Below are 12,363 nucleotides of genomic sequence, written 5' to 3' on the forward strand. Positions count from 1 at the left end.
GTGATTGTGAGACACATATAACACTGTGTCCTAACTTTTATTATGACTATTTATTTATTGTGTATTTATTTTTATTTTTACTTAAACTTGTTGTGAATGCAGAATTTCGCCATTAAACTCCATTTAAAGAATTTAAAATTTATACAATTCTTGCTATTCTATTCTATTCATCCATTTTCCCCCTATTTACAGTATGACAATGACACCCCTATTGTTTTCTGTCAATTACACATATATAAAGTTGAAATTATATTTTATTCTACTCTACTCTACTCTATCCTATTCTATGCCAATTATCTATATTGCAGCTAAACGTGAGCTCTAATATCTGTGGGTTTCAACCAGAGAAAGTTGAGCACAAAGGCCAGTGAGTGGAGAAAGTGGATGAAAACCACTACATGAAAACAAATTCTATAATTTTCCACATGTATGAAGTGGAAAGTCTGCTTGTTTTGCATGTAATTTTGCTTCTTCTTCTGGGATGTCATGGTGGTCTCTGGTTGGTGGTCCACGATGAATTAACATAGAGCACTTACCACAAAACACTCCAAATTTAGTTTAAACTATATTGTGTATGCTGAGGGAGTTAAAATTTGACACCTGTGCAGGTTAATACAAACACAGACATATTGACCAAGACATGCATTAAAGCTCTGTTATTTACTTGAAGAGCAGAGCCAAGTCCATCTCATGTAGTCATGTGTTATGGTAACGGTCTTTCCTTTAAATTCATAATGATCTGATCATCTGATCTGTTAATTAAGTCATTTGGAGGCCTTTTTGAAACGGCCTTTTACTGTAAAGACCAGACGCCTGCAAAGCTACGTTTAAGACCCTTTAATATTGCTACAACTTCAAATTGTTCATGATGGATCTTACAGACTGTCTGTTCCTCCTCATAAAGAGCGAGTACATTTCCTATTATCCATGGCAGGGTGTGTAATTAGTGTAGTGCAGTCCATTGCCCCCCGGCCCTTGGTCAGAAATCATGGCTGGTTTAATGGCAGGAGGTTAACTGGTGTGTCTCACGGGTTCCCCTCTAGTCGTCCACACTCCCACTGTCTGGGTCATCTTCTGCCCTGCCAGCTTTACTGCCCACTCTCTCCTGTACACCATGTCTAAATATGTCCCCCTTGTGTGACAAGTAAATCAGCCCCCTGGCGCTGGCTGGCTCAGAAAGGCACCTAAGGAGGATGAACTGGATCATAAAAAACCACCACAGTGGGACTTTTTATGGCTGCTAATGTTGTCTTTATCTACTGTTGTATAAGTCAAACTGTGGCGATCAATAAAGTCAGATATGATCTGATCTAACTGATGGACTTAACTGGTCGTCCTGAATTTCTTTTTGGATTAAAACGCTTGACAAAAAATGCTTTGCTTTATGGTCAAAAACAAACTAGGGTCTTATAACGTACACGTATACACTTATTGTCACAATTTCTCTTAGTTTAATTTATGTTTTGTAGTTTTGTAACAATTGCTCTGGGGATGACATGAGAGGGAACAGAATTAGGACAAGTTTAATTTCTTGTTTACACTCAATGTTCCACTGGCACATCCTGAAATATTCATCCACTTTGCCTCATTCATCTATTTATGACTGCCTTTTTTCCCTGAATTAAAGTACATAAAATAATTATATGTAGGTGGTCTAGTGCCCACCACCTGACAGCAGGGATCCTTATGTATAACTTCACCCATTGTTGCAAAAAAGACCGATTTATGGCAAAACATATGATGTCATTTAAAGTTTTTATCTCGTTTAAACTAAAGCTCTTTCAGAGTCAAATCCCATGGCAAAAGTCAGACCTTGGTAATTTCTGTTTTATATACAGTACTTTAAAACTGTGTTTCATACAGAACTCTCTAAATGTTTCAATATGGCTGGAGGGCTGCATGCATTGGGTCTGCTTTTCCTCCCTGGTCACCATGCGTAAAGTTATAAAGGGGTAACCACAGCATGGTAGTTTGCCAAGGTCATTTTCTGTGTAGGAATGTATGGGACGATTAGCGAGAGAGAAACCCTGCTGTTTAAGTGACTATTCAACATGAGGTTGGGATATCCTGCTGCTGCCTTGGTGCAGAGCCTGGACATATGGTCACTTGTGGTCACGTCCAGTAATGATTCAGTATTGTCCTTGCATGTTGTAGGATAGAGGCATGGGCCCAGGAGGGGAGAGGGCAATTGGTAACAGTGTGGAGAAATTAGTAGAAGCCATAAATAGCAAACGATTTAATTCTAATATGTATTTTTGTAGTTGTTGTCTCATATAACTGATTTGTAAATCAGGCAGCAGACCATATTTTGAATTTTAACCCATTCTGCCATTAATGGAACTAAGGACTAGATGTCCTTATCTAATTGTTGACTTTCAGGACTTTTGGAGTTGCAGTTTCAGTACTGTGAGCATAAGAACAAGCTACAGCAGAAGATAGAAGCCGGAATACTGATTTACTACTTTCCATTGATGGAGAATACAGAATCAGCAAAAATGATATGGTTTATAAATGCATCCCCTTGGAAGCTGAATCTGTTGCTTCTGTACATAATTTGGTCAATGTCATTCTCAAACTAAAATACTAGTAACAGGGCTTAGCAAATGATCACATAGAAATATAAGAGTCTTAAAAATATTAACGTATATCCCAAATATACAATGCAGCTGCCCACACCATCTTAATAAGACTTTCAGTGTGTTTCCTTGTCAAAAAGACCAAAGAATCTGATTTAATGATCTAAGCACATGATTTGAACTGTGTGGTGCAAGTGCATTTAGTTTAATTAAATAACAACAACATACAATTTGTGGTGACTCAACTCTCACCGTTTCCTCTCCAGGATCACGAGTTAACACACTCTTTCAAACAAACTTTTTGAAAGCAGTGTTCCTGCTCAGCTGCATCCTGACCTGAGGTGGTATAAATGGGCCTTCTGAGTTGTCTACTCTTCAGCCTTTCCTCCCATCAACTTCTTCTCTATGAATGTTTTCATCATAGCCATCCCCCCTTCTCTATTTTACTCTCTCCATCCTGATGATACTTCTCCACAATTTCCCCTCTGGACTAGATCCCAAATGCCTTATCGCTCGCTCGCTCTCTCTCCTCTCCCGCTCATCTCACTCCTATCAGTGGCCGTCCAGGCAGCAGGATTTCCCCTGTGATGGAAACAGGCTGTGGTTCAAGTGTATTGTTTTAGCGGTTCTTTTCAGTAAAATCTCAGAGTGCTCTATGTTTTGTGTTGGTATCATTAAAAAAAAACAAACTAATGCACAGGGCCAGAGCGCTGCTTAGTACTAAGGACAAACAAAAAAGTGTAAAGCCATTGAAACATAAAAAACTGTTGGCCTTTTTGTCAAACTGAACATCCCTTGTGGTTGGCAGGGTCAGTGGGAGACGGGCAGACAGGCTGCTAAAGCTTTGGAGACAGAGAACGCTCACAATGGTCTTGGCCTGTGAGAACAATTGTTTTTTCAGCCGTTTTGTGAAGGACAAAAGTTCCCCACTGTGAAGCTTGTGCGTTGGACCGCCCCGACTCCTGTAAGTAAGCTTGCACACTTGGCTGTGTGAGTGTGTACACGTGTGGTGTGGGTCTGTCATTATTGTGCATGTATTCGTCAGTGTGTTACAACACAAAGCGTTGCTGCTCTGATACTTAGAGGGAGAGGGAAAATGATGGAGGACCTCAACTAATTTGATGAAACAAATTGTAATTTTGACCAGTAATTATGCTCATAAATCTTGAGTCAGATGTAACACAGTTTTAGTGATTAAGAGGGTGTGAAAAATAGCAAGCATGCAGGGAAGAAACAGATAAAAAGTAACAGATAAAAACAGGTATGAATGAATGACTAATGAATAAATGTCTTCGATAAATGTTTGATAGTAAGCTGTAATGGTAGTGGTTGAAAAGGTTAGTTAAAAATAATAGATCCATTGTTGAAATATGTAGCTAAAAGGGATGGATAAGTGGTTGAAAGAGCAAGAAGTAAAAGGGATGACATGGTTAGCTTAAATAATATATACATTTTATACAATCTTCTTCATTTGTTATCCTCTTTGTCCATATCCCGCACCACATCTCTTCCACTGTTCATCATCTTTACCTGAAATGTAGAATATGGTGCACGCACGCACACAAACACACACACAAACACACACGCACACACACACACACACACACGTGCATGCACACATACTCACGTTTCCATCCTCATATACACATTAATAGGATACTGTGGCAGACATTTTTATAATTAAAAAGGAAAGACGCAGTTAAATGACAAATGTCCCCCTTTCCTTTAAGGATTTACGACATGGTAAAGGCAGGACTCATTGCGGTTATTACACACTCACACACACACACACACACACACACAAACACACACACACACACACACACATTGGAAACGTTGGATCTCCCTGAGTGATGTCTCATTGTTCCACCCTCAGCAAGTGCAGAATGTTTGATGCACGACAGGGTCTTATCAGGCACTGTTTTGATTAATTTGCCCATAAAATGAACCATGATTCCCAGCAACCTCTCCGGCAGCTTCAGCCACAAAAGACTTTATTAGCTTTGACAATTAATCGTCGCTAACTACCTTGACTAATCACAACTTAGAGTTATTGGTCAGAATCACATGGAGAATCTACCGTCCCTCTCTCATTTTGACCCTTTCAGCTCACCGTAACTCACTTGGGCAGGTGTACAATGACATCATTGGGCAAGGATGGGCACAGTGCAGGTTCGTTGATTTTACTTTTCCATTTCGGGCTGCAGATACTTTTTAAAATCATGGCTAAGACAGGAGAACAACTTCAGTTCAAGGGTTACACAGACCGGTATTTGTATGCTTGTGGTGCCGCATGTCTGCATGCGTTTTTATTTGTTGTCTCAGAGTAATTTAATCTACGAGAGTGAGTCTGCGCCTCATTATGTAAATTAAATAACCTAATCTAAAAAGAAAGACAGAGTGAGCCACAGGAGGACTCTCTCTCTCACACACACACACACACGCACACACACACACATACAGGCAAGTAAAGTAAATGGTCTTTTTGACACTACATAGAAGGGTGTGTGTGTGTGTGAGTGCGTGTGCATGTTTTTGTGTGTGGGGGTGTGTGTGTGCACGCTGCTGTATGAGTCCTCAGCTGGCTCTGTTCAGCCTGTAACAGGGAGGCAAGTGTGTGAGTGTGTCACCAGGGAGAATGATCGATCGCTATTAAAACCCACCAGTGCCTCAGTCCAGATGGAGGACTATTTGTGTGTGTGTGTGTGTGTGTGTGTGTGTGTGTGTGTGTGTGTGTGTGTGTGTGTGTGTGTGTGTGTGTGTGTGTGTGTGTGTGTGTGTGTGTGTGTGTGTGTGTGTGTGTGTGTGTGTGTGTGTGTGTGTGTGTGTGTGTGTGTGTGTGTGTGTGTGTGTGTGTGTGTTTCTGTTTAGCCATGATCAGGCACTGTGTTTGTACAGGTGGGACACTATATGGGGGGGGGGGGCTTACTGCACATGTTGTGTGTGTGTTTTGGTTGTAATGTATGTCGGGCTGTGTGTGTGTGTGTGTGTGTGTGTGTGTGTGTGTGTGTGTGTGTGTGTGTGTGCGCGTGTGTTGTTTGTGCGTGCACGTGTGTTGTCGTTGTGTGCGTAGGTGGACTGGGAGGTTGTCAGTGTGAGTTTGTACTTGCCGGTTATTCTAGCCTGGCTTTTCAGAGGCAATAAAAAGGTAAAGAGGGGAAGGAAGGAGGAGGAGGCGGGGAGGGGGGAGAGAGTGACAGGACTGAGCGATTGTTTCACGTCGAGCAGCCGTTTCAGTCTGTAGTTGAGAGAGATCGCAAGACTGAAGAATGGAAGTTTGTTCCTTTGCACTTTCTGAAGAGTGGAGAACATAAATATGGGCTTGTCAAAGAGAGAGAGAGAGAGAAAGAGAGAGAGAGGCTTTCCCACATAAAAGCGGACTCAGGGTGTGGTGAATATTTGGCTTAAATTATGTTCAGGCTTCATTGGATATATAATAAGTGTAAGTGAACTTGATCTGGCAGAACGCAGTCCTATGTAACAAGAGACAACTGCAACTGCAAAAGGCAGATATCCTGATTTCTCTCCTCTTCTCTTCTCTCCTCTCCTCTCCTCTCCTCTCTCACACACAGATCATCCTCTCCACCCTCCTCTGAGGCAACTGAAACATGATCACATATCAATAGTGAGTGGTATTATGGTCATCAGGGAGGGGCCTTGGACTTTGATGATTGTCTGGCAGCGGAGCATGGGATTTTATACCACTTTACACTGTACCAACACCGTGGAAAAACTTCTTTATGATTGGCTTACACGTGTCAATTGAAATTATGTACCAGCACACCGCCAACATTTGCTCAGACCGCACCACTATATCAGGCGCTGTGCAGCGAGTTGTAATTTCGCTGAAGAGCGGCCAATGTGGCCACAAGTGACAGTTACAGAACATCGGCAAATGTTTAAACACAGAGAGGAGTAGTAAAGTCAGCATCCTGACTATGTCATATATCTTACACAGCAATATCTGCCTAAAACTGGCTTCTGGTCATACCGAAGCAAGTAGTACCCCGTGAGTGTATTGAATTTAGTATTAATATTAGTTATATTTTATTACTTTTAATTCCACCTTTTGTAAGAAGAGTGTGTTATTTCCTATTTGAAGTTACACTGACTCACTTACAGTGTAGATGGCAGCCAGTAACCTATGTTACACTGCCCTGCAACCATAGACAAAACTGACCCTTGATAAAGGTTACATTTTACTCTTTGTGCAGCGAACACTGTGCGATCTATTACTCTTCTTAATTGGGACACTTTATTTTAGTGTATGTTGACACCAGAGAGCCACACAGACTCAGGTTGTGTGTGTGTGGGTGTGGGTGTGGGGATAGGGACAGGTTGGGCGAGGCTGGATGGAGGAGTGCATAGTTGAGTGACAGCAGTTTGTTCTGTCTTCCATTATTACTCCAGTCACTGGTCTATCAGTGTGTGTGTGTGTGTGTGTGTGTGTGTGTGTGTGTGTGTGTGTGTGTGTGTGTGTGTGTGTGTGTGTGTGTGTGTGTGTGTGTGTGTGTGTGTGTGTGTGTGTGTGTGTGTGTGTGTGTGTGTGTGTGTGTGTGTGTGTGTGTGTGTGTGTGTGTGTGTGTGTGTGTGTGTGTGTGTGTGTGTGTGTGTGTGTGTGTGTGTGTTTATTCCTCCACTCTCATGTGAATTCTTTCCCCTATGTTTTTTTTTTTGTCCCAAATCACAGTCCTCGCTCTCCCGCTGTGGGTGTTTCCTCTGTCTGACTCTCTTGTGTCATTGTAGGGATTTGCCAATAAACGTGCTAGTTGTCCTGTTGCTGTGCCGACCAAACAACAAATATTTGGAGCTATGTGGCACCTTCCATCAACATTCCAGGATCTGCTGTTTTGGAAACTTGTTCCGTCACACGCCTTTCTCTCTGTCCTCCATCAAACTTTCAACCCTCCCTCTCTCTCTCTCTCTCTCTCTCTCTCTCTCTCTCTCTCTCTCTCTCTCTCTCTCTCTCTCTCTGTCTCCCCTCCTCTTTTCTGCCTGCCTCCAGATAAATGGACTCTTTGTCTCCTAGTTAAATGCACTTGAAAACAGTAGTCAGGACAAGTGGTTCTGTCTAGCAGGAGGATCACACACTGTAACCAGGCACTAATACAGATGTGCTTCGTCACTGTAACTGACTAAATGTAACTGTATCATGCATAAATCTCCTACAGCTATTACAGCTACTCTACTACTGAGCCGTATGTACCCTGGAGCCGATCCCAATGGGAAATTTGTTTGTTTTTTTGGAGCAGGTTTTGGTGTAATTTTGGTGTAAAAAGTGTAAAGTTTTGAATCAGTACGCTGCCTTCTCTGGCTATTGTATCCGCATGGGGCAATGAAGATGGCTCGAGTAAAGGAGTCACAAATCTCAGTAAGGAACAAGGAAACATAACATATCAGCCAATTAGAACGTAGCTATTTTTCAATCGTTGGATCCAGGAACAGAAACCGTTTCCTGAGAGTAAACACTAATGCAGACACCTGTTCGACCGATGTCTTTGACATAGCCTCATCAGAAACCTGAACCCGAGCTTCCTTCGTGTTCATGCTTTGTGAATCTGAATCACACCCCGGTATTTGAGCGTGAAATTTAAAACTTCTGCCAAAGGTTTTTCAAGCTGGGCCTGAGAATGTGCCTGCCGAAGGATTTTACATGCAAAAACACAAGTACGGGGCAGGCCTGAAATCTCAGCTCAGTTCGAGAAGTTGGTGCTGTCACTTGCATGCATGGAGCAGTGTAGCTGTTGTAACACGCAGTCCTGCAGCATGTCGACATGCTGATGGAAAACAGGAGCAGTGGAGCTCTGTGAGGCATTCAGCTCATCTGGTCCTTCTTGTACAATTCATCTCAGGAGTTTACAGCACATTGTGACAAGTGTGTAGGTAGATGTACCTTGCCGATGTATATTCCTATATTATACAACTATTACTCCATTCGTCATCTCAGCTGAATTTACGAGAAGCAGCAGGGGCTGTTGTTGCAAACTGAGCTTTTTAGCATCCCGGAACTGCTCAGGATGGATAATCTATCAAATCAGTGCTCTTTTACAGTTTGTTCTGATTTGATATCGTGCTTCTGTCAGACGTTACAGATTCTTGTAATTCAGTGTGTTGCCTATGTTTTACGGTATGTATGCAGTAGTTTTGGTTGACTTTAAATCAGTAGGAGTCAATATCAGATATCAATCAGAGTCAAAACCCTGTTTGTCCCTGTACAATAGACCAGAAAGTATGCGTCTTAATTTGTAATTACTACTTTCTTACTGACTTCTCAGAAGAGATAGTGATGCAAGGCATGTAGTATGTGTGTGTCTGTACATCATTTGGATTTGAGGTGGCCACTTCAGTCACTTCAGTTAACTCTGTGGAATGCACTTCCAGTCTGTAAGCCAATCATTAATCTGTATTTACTCAGTGTTGCTTGGGGCACCCTGGCCGTGAGAAATCTGTGTGTGTGTGTGTGTGTGTGTGCGCGCGTGTGCGTGTGCAGTCCGACTGGTTTGTCAAAGTGGAATAGAAAAAAAAAGGTCTCAGCCGAAACTGACTCCGGTGTTTCACAAACACACACACACACACACACACACACACACACACACACACACACACACACACACACAGTGATTGAGTGAGCCGTTGCAATCCTGTCTGCACTTAAAGTCCTGCCTCTATCTCAGAGGGTTAAGGGCCTCAGTTCCTATCACAAACTGGGACTGTGTTTGTGCACATGCATTAGCGTGCTTGTATGTGTGTGTTTGTATAACCCTGTGCACGTGTGTGTGTGTGTGTGTGTATGTGTGTGTGTGTTCATACTTGAGAAAACACAGACTGGCCCATGGGACTGCTCTGACTGCGTGTTTTGGCTCTGTCAGGCAGACCATTATGATTGCGTCGAAGGTCAGGTGGTCTGACCAGAAGGCCCAGATACATTTGAACGTTTGCACCTCCGTAGTTCCCAGTGGGTTTGCAGGATTCCTCAGACACTTCCCTCGACCCTTTTGTATATCTTAGTGCTGCTGAAATGGGGAAGAGTCGGGCCACCATTGAAGGCCAGAGGTTTTGCACTTGTTACACCCTTACACAAAGTATCCTTGAGCAACACTTTGATCACTTACCTGTGTCAAGGAGATTAAAAGCAGCTGTAGAAACTCTGCTGATATGCATTAAAGATGAACACATCCCACACGGCCTCAAGCCTGTTCTCCTTTTCTCGATGACCTGGTAGCTATTACTCCCTACCGATGCCTTTGGTGGGTATATCTGTGGTTAAAAAGTTTTCTTTTGACCGATAAATTTTGATTTATAATGTCACTTTAATGAAACCAGCTCAGTGGGTTACACCACAGAATTTGGTACAGAAGCTCGGGGAGTTCGTATACCGTCCAGGGGGTGTTAATATTCCAGGGTGGGCCCTTAGGCAAGGCCGTAAATGTTACCTGCCTACCTCTGGAATGAATCAAATAAGTTTATTGTAGGTTGCTTTGGACCAAAGCTAAATGAATGTCATGTAATGCGACTCAAGACTATGACATGACAGTAGAACGTTGTTCCAGGAACCATTGTCCAGCCCCTTCATTCAGAGGTTACCTGAGGTGAACATGCGGCAGGCCTACCTAACTTCTCGCACTGTCTCTGTCCTTCAGCACTGCTTCGTACACTCCTCCTGTCTTGCTTGCAGGTGTTGTCACGTATTCGTTTGCAGTCTGTTTTAATAATTTATGTCCTGAAGTCTCTGTTTCTCTCTCTTTGTTTCTCTGTCAACAACCCCGTTCGCTTAGATAGCACCTCTTAGGACAGTGTATAACCTACTGTGAAAAGAGCTAAATATTGAATGTAGCTATGGATGTTTTCTAAGATAACAAACACTTAGTTTGATTATATGCTAATGAAAAACACAATCATGAATATAATATTACATTTTTGAGAATAAAACCACCCACTGGTCTTTTAAGTCTGTATACATAAGAGAAGCTATCTCGCTGCTGACTGCGTACAGACATGACAATAATATCAATGTTCTTATCTAACTCTCTGCCAGAAAATGTTCCCAGACTGTTGACAAAGTTTTGACAAAAACACATTCTGAAAATCTTCCCAGTCTCACCCACAGCCTTTTTCTGTTCAACAGTGGACCGACTGTAATGGGCTGGTGCATGTCGGAGGTTGCAGGTGTAGGTAATGAATGTGACATTCGTGTGTGACGGGAAACCTCGGCTCTTATTTGTGAACAAATTAAAGCCATCGAAAGTCCAACGCGCCTGATTGATAAATTTACTTTAATTGCTAAATTGTGTCTCATCTGTCAAGCCCATGTATCTAAATGGCATTTCCAGACTGATTCGCATTCAAAGGGACAGTGGAGGAAGTCGTTTTGGCATAATGGCGATAAATGAGTGGGCTAACTGGCAGTAATTACCCATTGTGCATGTATGTGTGTGTTAGAGCGTGTGAGTCTGTGACAGGCGACACCAAAGATAACACAGCTGTGTCTTATTCCTCTGGGTCTGGGAGTGATTATATTGCAACTGAATGACTCCCCTTTTATTATTTATTTTCCTATTTATTTTATATATTTGTATTGAGTTTTCGGCTGTAGCCCACGTCTGCTTACATCCCGCTCATTGTGCTCTTTCCTTCTGCGTAGTGTGTGGGACGGAACATTTAAGAGACAGATGGAGGTGGAGAGAATGGACAGACGTCACTGTCAGTCGATGTAGGAGCATTCAGACACTCACACACTTTCATTCAGCTCATCACAAACGCCACGCTGTCTTCTGTCGGTGCCATACCCGGTAGCAGTGGGCGCGTGACGTTATTGGGGAGCAGGATTCCACTGTTTGCTTTTGACGTGTGCGTCCGCCCTCGGTCGCGTGTGTGTGCGTGTGCGTGTGCGTGTGCGTGTGTGTGTGTGTGTGTGTGTGTGTGTGTGTGTGTGTGTGTGTGTGTGTGTGTGTGTGTGTGTGTGTGTGTGTGTGTGTGTGTGTGTGTGTGTGTGTGTGTGTGTGTGTGTGTGTGTGTGTGTCTCGACATTGTTGTGCGAGTAGACATATTTGTATGTGTGGTTTTGCGGATCAGAGAAGTGAAACCAGTGTATCATGAGAGATGGCACGATCCTTTGGCTGCTGTTTCTGTTGATGTGTGCGCTTTGTCTTGCAGCAAAAGTGACATGCACTAATGGCAGAATGTGCAAAAGTAAAGTTTACGTAGCATTTGCTTACAGTGACATTTGGATGTTGCACATGAAGAACATAAAGCATGTGAGGAATGCACTGCTACCCAGGAGCCTAACCTGTTTTGACAATTAACTGTCACACTGGCATTTAACGGACGTATGGCAGTTTTGGGTGACATTCTGCCAACAGACTACTTCGAGCTGTGACTGTGCCATGTTGGACATGTGCCGTAGGTGACTGGTGTAAACAATTGATACAAGGACAGGCCTCAAAGGAGAATTGGTTCTGCCTTGCAAGAGCCGCAGGAAGGACTCACAATGAAACTACTCAGGCTGCTTCCTTTCTCTGCAGAGGCTCTGAAAAGTAGGCGCAATGCCAATTTCTCCTCCTCTTGCCCGAGGTGGGGTTTTTATAGGTAATCATTTTATAGGGGTTTGGGAACATACAGAGCAAATAGTTTGATGGGCTGTTGACTGATTGATTGATGACTTTGTTTGTCAAGGTGTTGCAAAAGCTGTTCAAGTCTTACATTAACACATATTAAAGACACACCACCTTGTTATGGGGCCGGTTTGTCATTTTCCCAGTGCGCACACTCGTCAAATGCACTTTTTTCA

The 12,363-nt window shown here is 42.8% G+C and overlaps 1 long non-coding RNA gene across 11 annotated transcripts in view; it reads left to right on the forward strand.

Moving 5' to 3' along the window:
• Positions 1-12,363, forward strand: part of LOC124850922 — a 52,119-nt gene that overhangs the window by 9,989 nt on the left and 29,767 nt on the right. For 4 of the 11 annotated variants that reach the window (XR_007031996.1, XR_007031997.1, XR_007032004.1 and 1 more), the window contains one exon: positions 6,149-6,201. The exons of the other annotated variants lie outside the window; for them this stretch is intronic. This is a non-coding gene — a long non-coding RNA (uncharacterized LOC124850922). The remainder of the gene's footprint in view (positions 1-6,148; positions 6,202-12,363) is intronic. 11 annotated transcript variants of the gene reach the window in all.

This window comes from Scophthalmus maximus, chromosome 13, assembly GCF_022379125.1.
Source record: "Scophthalmus maximus strain ysfricsl-2021 chromosome 13, ASM2237912v1, whole genome shotgun sequence".
NCBI classification, from domain to species: Eukaryota; Metazoa; Chordata; class Actinopteri; order Pleuronectiformes; family Scophthalmidae; genus Scophthalmus; species Scophthalmus maximus.